The sequence below is a fragment of the Mytilus trossulus genome, chromosome 7, assembly GCF_036588685.1.
Source record: "Mytilus trossulus isolate FHL-02 chromosome 7, PNRI_Mtr1.1.1.hap1, whole genome shotgun sequence".
Lineage (NCBI taxonomy): Eukaryota > Metazoa > Mollusca > Bivalvia > Mytilida > Mytilidae > Mytilus > Mytilus trossulus.
This window is the reverse complement of record NC_086379.1, coordinates 31054153-31063493: the sequence shown is the minus strand read 5'-3', so window position 1 is coordinate 31063493 and position 9341 is coordinate 31054153.

Sequence of the window (9341 nt, the reverse complement as noted above, 5' to 3'; positions counted from 1 at the left end):
TCGTCAGACTGTGAAAAGGGCTCTTTTAAGAGCCACAAATATATTTCAAAAAGAGTCTGAATTGTTGGTATTTAAAGAAGTTTTCTTTTGTTCTTTTTATTAAGATGAAAATTAAACGGAGATTTTAAAACATATTAATTTTTCTGCAGTTCACGTTACGCAATGCATTTTTTTTAAATTTTAAACGCGTGAAAAATAAAAGCAGGATTTGAATATATTTCTTATTGAAGGTCGCGTTTAGCATTTTTTTTTCTCACTTATAAATTGAAAGAAAAAATCATCACAACGAAATTACTTTAAAATCTATCCTTTGTGTTCTTTGAAAAACAACGATTAAGTCTAGCTTTCAAAATTACAATTTAGGACGTTCTTTATTCAAACATTTCCCCAAACTATGATTTTTAACTGCTGCTTTCGTATCCATCACAAAAAAGGACACCCTGTCACAAATTGATATTTCTGGATTAATCAAGCTTAATATCACGATATCAAGCAGCATGCTTTCACAAAAATAAAATATTTGTGAAGAGCGAAAACTTTTACTTAAGTAAAGTGAAGTAAAGTGAAGTAAAGTGAAGTAAAGTGAAGTAAAGTGAAGTAAAGTAAAGTTAAAGTGAAGAAAAGTGAAGTAAGTTAAGTTAAGTTAAGTTAAGTTAAGTTAAGTTAAGTTAAGTTAAGTTAAGATATAACGGTGGTACCCAACACCTTGACTATAATTTGGCCCGTTTAATTATGCCCCATTTATGCCCATTATGTTTTCTGGTCTGTGCGTCCGTTCGTCGGTCTGTTAGTTTGTCTGTCTGTCTGTCCGTCCGTCCGTCCGTCCGTCCGTTTGTTCGTCGTAATGTTCGTTCGTCCGCCCGTTCGTCGTACTGTTCGTTCGTCCGTCCGTTCGTCGTACTGTTCGTTCGTCCGTCCGTCTGTACCGCTTCAGGTTAAAGTTTTTGGTCGAGGTAGTTTTTGATGAAGTTGAAGTCCAATAAACATGAAACTTAGTAAACATGTTCCCTATGATATGATCTTTGTAATTTAAATGCCAAGTTAGAGATTTTATTCCATTTTCGCGGTCCACTGAACATAAAAAAATGAAAGTGCGGATGGGGCATCCGTGTACTTGGAACACATTCTTGTTTCCCAAATATTTTGACAAAAAATTTGCTTTGACCTTTTGAAATTTTTTTAAAAAATCGATAAACTGAACGATCACTTTCTCGGAAAAAAAATGGTTTGAAACGGCAGTTTGACAAACACTAATTTTGATCATTGTGATCATTGAGAAGCTTAATTTTTCAATAAACAATACAACGTCATTAAAACGTTTAGCGATTTGACAGAGTTATCTCCCTGTAGTGTTAGGTACGGTGACATGAACCACCTTAAGTTAAGTTTGATAAAGTATATTGGCTTTACTGACTTTATCTCTATTAAAGTCTATACGGAATTTCTTTCATTGAAATCAGGTAGTTAATTAACTGTCGTTGAACGGTCCAAATAAAACGACAGTCCACTAGCTACTAGAGCTTGGGTGATATCATAATTAATCAATTAATATATTAATTAACACATTAGTGTTAAGTGGAGAAAAGAAAACACACTAAGTGTCATTTGAGCATCACGACTTTACGATTTTTAAGTGTCATCTTGACATCAATATGAGCATCGTTTGACACAAGATGTATGTAAATAAAAAGAAGGTGTAAAACGATTGATCCATCATTCTGTATTCAGAAATCATTCAATAAACAATCGATAAGCTGAGTCTAAAAAATCTAAAGAAAATGAATTCTCCACATCTTTGCATCAAACTGAAAGAGGCTGAGAGTAGAACTCAGAGAGCCTGTCAGCAAATGTTGTTACTCCATGATAAACTGCAAGACCTAAAGATCAGATATGAAAATGCCGTCAATGCCAACTTTAGGTGCTTACGATATCCACTACGCATGAAAATTGTTACAGTAGAAGGCGTTATAAACATGTACTACGAATACACAGTAGAGAAACAGAAGCAAGTTGAAGCTCTGAGATACAAGCTATTTGGTGAAGAAGCAGAGTACGAACCTTTCGAAGACGATTACGCAGAACACATGGAACACTGAAGAGTTCCCATTACCAGTCGTCAGACTGTGAAAAGGGCTCTTTTAAGAGCCACAAATATATTTCAAAAAGAGTCTGAATTGTTGGTATTTAAAGAAGTTTTCTTTTGTTCTTTTTATTAAGATGAAAATTAAACGGAGATTTTAAAACATATTAATTTTTCTGCAGTTCACGTTACGCAATGCATTTTTTTAAAATTTTAAACGCGTGAAAAATAAAAGCAGGATTTGAATATATTTCTTATTGAAGGTCGCGTTTAGCATTTTTTTTTCTCACTTATAAATTGAAAGAAAAAATCATCACAACGAAATTACTTTAAAATCTATCCTTTGTGTTCTTTGAAAAACAACGATTAAGTCTAGCTTTCAAAATTACAATTTAGGACGTTCTTTATTCAAACATTTCCCCAAACTATGATTTTTAACTGCTGCTTTCGTATCCATCACAAAAAAGGACACCCTGTCACAAATTGATATTTCTGGATTAATCAAGCTTAATATCACGATATCAAGCAGCATGCTTTCACAAAAATAAAATATTTGTGAAGAGCGAAAACTTTTACTTAAGTAAAGTGAAGTAAAGTGAAGTAAAGTGAAGTAAAGTGAAGTAAAGTGAAGTAAAAGTGAAGTAAGTTAAGTTAAGTTAAGTTAAGTTAAGTTAAGTTAAGTTAAGTTAAGTTAAGTTAAGTTAAGTTAAGTTAAGTTAAGATATAACGGTGGTACCCAACACCTTGACTATAATTTGGCCCGTTTAATTATGCCCCATTTATGCCCATTATGTTTTCTGGTCTGTGCGTCCGTTCGTCGGTCTGTTAGTTTGTCTGTCTGTCTGTCTGTCCGTCCGTCCGTCCGTCCGTCCGTTCGTTCGTCGTAATGTTCGTTCGTCCGCCCGTTCGTCGTACTGTTCGTTCGTCCGTCCGTTCGTCGTACTGTTCGTTCGTCCGTCCGTCTGTACCGCTTCAGGTTAAAGTTTTTGGTCGAGGTAGTTTTTGATGAAGTTGAAGTCCAATAAACATGAAACTTAGTAAACATGTTCCCTATGATATGATCTCTGTAATTTAAATGCCAAGTTAGAGATTTTATTCCATTTTCGCGGTCCACTGAACATAAAAAAATGAAAGTGCGGATGGGGCATCCGTGTACTTGGAACACATTCTTGTTTCCCAAATATTTTGACAAAAAATTTGCTTTGACCTTTTGAAATTTTTTAAAAAAATCGATAAACTGAACGATCACTTTCTCGGAAAAAAAATGGTTTGAAACGGCAGTTTGACAAACACTAATTTTGATCATTGTGATCATTGAGAAGCTTAATTTTTCAATAAACAATACAACGTCATTAAAACGTTTAGCGATTTGACAGAGTTATCTCCCTGTAGTGTTAGGTACGGTGACATGAACCACCTTAAGTTAAGTTTGATAAATTCTTCTTCCGTTAACACCCATATCCACAACCACTGATAATAATCATACTAATAAATAACAACAAATAGTAAAGTGCAATACCACACGACAGAGCCGAGGGCTGGTTTAATAACAACCATTAAATGATATTTATTGTATACAAATTTCGAATCAGTACGAAAAGTCATCATTTATATAGATATATATACAACTCGTCTAAACATCAACCAAATTAGATCTGTAAATTTGCTTCCGCAAATTCTTGTTCTTCCCTCGCCGGGATACGAACCTATGCTACTGAGATATCGTGACACCAAATCGCCTGCACTCTAGCCTTGCCGCTAGATATATATATATATATATATATATATATATATGTATTAGTATTTCAATACACACAAACATTTGTAAACAATCGATCTCTTAATGCATGATACAAACTAATATCAAATAGCATGGATGTAAAAATTAACGTGACCTATCGAGTAGACCCTGTCGTGCCGAATGATTTAACCGCCAAATCACACAAACCACTTAACCTAAACGCCACCTATATGGGCAGACAATTCAGAAGAAAATAATTTCATTCTAATTCATAAAATCAACCGACTGAAATTATATTTCTTCTTCCGTTAACACCCATATCCACAACCACTGATAATAATCATACTAATAAATAACAACAAATAGTAAAGTGCAATACCACACGACAGAGCCGAGGGCCGAAAACACAAAGAACGGGAAAATTTAAAAAAGGTGATCTATATCATGTAATAAAGATCTGAAAATAATGCTAGAAATGATCCAAAGAATCCTTCACGATAATATCGTTTACCGTTTCGGAACACCATCTACCGTGACTCTATAAACTTAAAACCTAAATTAGCACAAGCTCTAGCACCTTCAGACCTAAAACTGTGAAACCCATAACACTTACTATCAAGAACATACGACAGAACACTTCAATAAAGGGCTCGCGCATCCTATAGTATGACACTGGCGTATTCTTTTACGTAAAACATCAACATCTAAACATTTGGAAAAAATCCAAACAAAAAGTAGAATAAAATAAATAAATAAGTAACCCCATCAAAATAGCTAGAAAAATCAGCCCAATGCAGAAATAAATCAAATGTTTCACTGACACTTATACGAATGACACTGAATCGCCTTCTCTCAATCTGTATACGCTTGTTTTGAAACGTTGAATGACAATAGACATATAAAGATCTAAAATAACTTAAAATAATCACTTCGTCGAATAGATAGCAACTCAACTCGCAAAAGCACTGAAACACGTACAAATATCAAATACGCTGATTATACAAGTCACCAAAAGAAAACATAACAACCCACATTACATGCAGTAATTCTAGCGAAACAGGCTCCTTTATATTCGTAGGAGTAGGCAAGCTACGCCTCACATCTTCTAGTAGGTTAATAACTAAAGACGAATTCGTCGGTAAACATGATGATCCAATAAGAGAATGTATCCACTGTAAAGAGTAAAACGGTTGTTCAACTGGACTAACAGTATTTCTCGAATGTGTCAATACAGCTAAATATAAAACAACGTAAAAAGCTTTTGCTGGTACAGTATAACCATTTTCAATTCTGTTTGATGCAGCCCAATTATTCCAGCGTAAAATACTCAGATAATATCCTTTATAGTCGAAACTGCTAAGATTCCTACATAAGTTCTGAGAGAAAATTCACTTTGCTAACTAGAGAAGCAGGTTAATTCTGCAATTCTTCCGGTGAGTGCCTGCAAAAATATATTTGTAATTAAAAAATAAAACATAACTAATAAAAGCAATCTAAAATTATAACTATCAGCTAAGTACTATGCATCTAATTATCCACAAAATTCATATGAAATCTCAAATCAAAAACTGAGATTCAAATCTAGTAAAGCTAGTAATCTATACCAAGAGATCAAGAGAGATCTATCATATACATGCAAGAGATCAAGAGAGATCTATCATATTCATGCTCACATCAAAGTGATCTATAATACATGCTCACATCAAAGTGATCTATAATACATGCTCACATCAAAGTGATCTATAATACATGCTCACATCAAAGTTATATATGACTGGATGAAAAATCCATCATTAATGCTATTAAATATGCAAATGTTAAATCAACATTGCCAAATATGGTCTTTTTACTCTACCAGCTATATAAGCATGTCTGTAAGTAGAAAGATCCATAAAATTTGTCACTTCAGAAAAGAAACCATCACCATATATAGAAAAACCATCACCATATAGAAAAAGCTTTAGCCAAAAAACCAGCAGAGAGCCAGTATAGAGTAAAAGTTTAATTTTCACTGTCGAAAATACATTAATTCTTGTGGGAACAAAGAAACAGGTGAAACGAACAACCCGTTAATCCCTCGTCAATCAACCGTGAAAGCGTCAATACCTGACGAATTCACATTCCAAAATCTGGAATAAAAAACTATCAATTTAAAAATTGTCACCTGAGGTAAACTAGTCAACCTCATGAGGTCCCCTAAGGGATTCAACTATCTGAAATACAAATTCAGAATTAGCCTGTAGCCAATCATCAACTATCTGAAATACAAATTCAGAATTAGCCTGTAGTCAATCATGTTAATCAACAATCCGACTAAGATAATCTGCTCTCTTATCCTCAGTACGTAGACTCACTACCATGTCAATATAAACACTGTGCAATATATATGTGCTAAAATGTCTAAAATCAACTTTTGCAATACTGATGTCGTGCTCCTTTTACTAACAACATTTTTAAATGTGGTTACTAGTAATCTTATATTGTTGCAAGCTAAAAAGTTTATCAACGACAAAAATACATTTTTCACTACTGTGAACTCCTTCCATTTGGAACTTGTAGAAACCTCACATTCTATAAACCACATATCGTGAACAATATTACATGGGTTTCACTGTACGCTATAGTCTGCCAAGAACTTCAGATTTATAAGGTTTAATATTGGCTTCATGTGCATTTTAAAAAACCTTAAATCTTTTTTATTAATAAGACCAATACTGTCTACAGATAAATGTATATTACTGCTCCAGTATGAATGAACACTATTTATATCATAAGACAAATGTTTTGTCAATAAATATACAATATTGCCTATAACTTGAGAAATAGATATATTAAGCTGTCCTGGCTACCAAAGAAGCTATATCTCCCTAACAAATACTTTCCGTTTTAGCTAAACACAAATCAATGTATGAAATGATATTCATTATCTTGTGTATACAATTGTCAGGAATAGTAAAAACTCCTTTATCTTAGGCCCTGAAATTATAAGGTTTTAATAGTAGTCCACAGACGTCACGTCTCAGCCTTGGGTATAAAACCGCTACTTGTTGTATTACATAATTCCTCATCGTCATGTGTACCGAATGCATCGTCTGAGTACATAATAATCTGCTTATTTTCTTCTCTCCATTTTAATGAGATATTCTAGTAAAACTATAACAAGCAGAAACACCGTTAAAGTCCCATACAAATCATAGATATTTAGCATGAGGTGGAAACATATATAGACTAATGTGAATTGGTATAAATGTAATGTTTTGCAATACGCATATCTTCAAAGTTTACACTTGTCTTCCGCAAATATACCTGTCATATTCTGTCTCAAATCTGATTTTAACGTGTTGTTTAACTGGACAGAAACAGTTAACGGATTCACAACAAAGTGAATATTTGACATCTCTACAATTAAATCATAGCTAATAAATTAGTAATCGCTGATTTAACAAAAGAGGTATCTTAAAAATAATAAATTATTTGACAAACAATAATCGATATTGTATGAATAGAAAGGTAATATACAACCATCTCTTATAGTATCTATAATAAATATAGGCGTATCAATATCCATTTAAAATTGAATGTTTCTGCTAAGTCTATCCTTAATAATAATATCAGGCTGACCTACTTGATCTTCAATAAAATCATTGGTCAAATTATAACCAATACAATTATCTATTATAGCTAAAATTTATAGATAATTTAAATACTCATCTTTCAAAATTTCACTGAAGGCCAGGTTTGGTGGGTGATTTACTTCTGTTCACATACGGACTGCTGGACATGTAGTGTGTTTAGGACACACAAGAGTAGTATATTCCCATTTTCTTTTCTCTTCACCTGGTACTCCATCAACTGATTAGCACACTGTAACTTATCCAAGTCCTCCAAATTTCTCTCTACCACCAATAATTGCCGACTCAGTACCTCTACTTTGTTGATTTAAAGCAGTTAAAACAGTTCTCAATGAAATATCGGGTTCACCTTCAAAATCCAAGACTAAATTCGAACGTACTAATCGACTAACACAGCTAGAAAAATTAACGTGACCTATCGAGTAGACCCTGTCGTGCCGAATGATTTAACCGCCAAATCACACAAACCACTTAACCTAAACGCCACCTATATGGGCAGACAATTCAGAAGAAAATAATTTCATTCTAATTCATAAAATCAACCGACTGAAATTATATGTATATTGGCTTTACTGACTTTATCTCTATTAAAGTCTATACGGAATTTCTTTCATTGAAATCAGGTAGTTAATTAACTGTCGTTGAACGGTCCAAATAAAACGACAGTCCACTAGCTACTAGAGCTTGGGTGATATCATAATTAATCAATTAATATATTAATTAACACATTAGTGTTAAGTGGAGAAAAGAAAACACACTAAGTGTCATTTGAGCATCACGACTTTACGATTTTTAAGTGTCATCTTGACATCAATATGAGCATCGTTTGACACAAGATGTATGTAAATAAAAAGAAGGTGTAAAACGATTGATCCATCATTCTGTATTCAGAAATCATTCAATAAACAATCGATAAGCTGAGTCTAAAAAATCTAAAGAAAATGAATTCTCCACATCTTTGCATCAAACTGAAAGAGGCTGAGAGTAGAACTCAGAGAGCCTGTCAGCAAATGTTGTTACTCCATGATAAACTGCAAGACCTAAAGATCAGATATGAAAATGCCGTCAATGCCAACTTTAGGTGCTTACGATATCCACTACGCATGAAAATTGTTACAGTAGAAGGCGTTATAAACATGTACTACGAATACACAGTAGAGAAACAGAAGCAAGTTGAAGCTCTGAGATACAAGCTATTTGGTGAAGAAGCAGAGTACGAACCTTTCGAAGACGATTACGCAGAACACATGGAACACTGAAGAGTTCCCATTACCAGTCGTCAGACTGTGAAAAGGGCTCTTTTAAGAGCCACAAATATATTTCAAAAAGAGTCTGAATTGTTGGTATTTAAAGAAGTTTTCTTTTGTTCTTTTTATTAAGATGAAAATTAAACGGAGATTTTAAAACATATTAATTTTTCTGCAGTTCACGTTACGCAATGCATTTTTTTAAAATTTTAAACGCGTGAAAAATAAAAGCAGGATTTGAATATATTTCTTATTGAAGGTCGCGTTTAGCATTTTTTTTTTCTCACTTATAAATTGAAAGAAAAAATCATCACAACGAAATTACTTTAAAATCTATCCTTTGTGTTCTTTGAAAAACAACGATTAAGTCTAGCTTTCAAAATTACAATTTAGGACGTTCTTCATTCAAACATTTCCCCAAACTATGATTTTTAACTGCTGCTTTCGTATCCATCACAAAAAAGGACACCCTGTCACAAATTGATATTTCTGGATTAATCAAGCTTAATATCACGATATCAAGCAGCATGCTTTCACAAAAATAAAATATTTGTGAAGAGCGAAAACTTTTACTTAAGTAAAGTGAAGTAAAGTGAAGTAAAGTGAAGTAAAGTGAAGTAAAGTGAAGTAAAGTGAAGTAA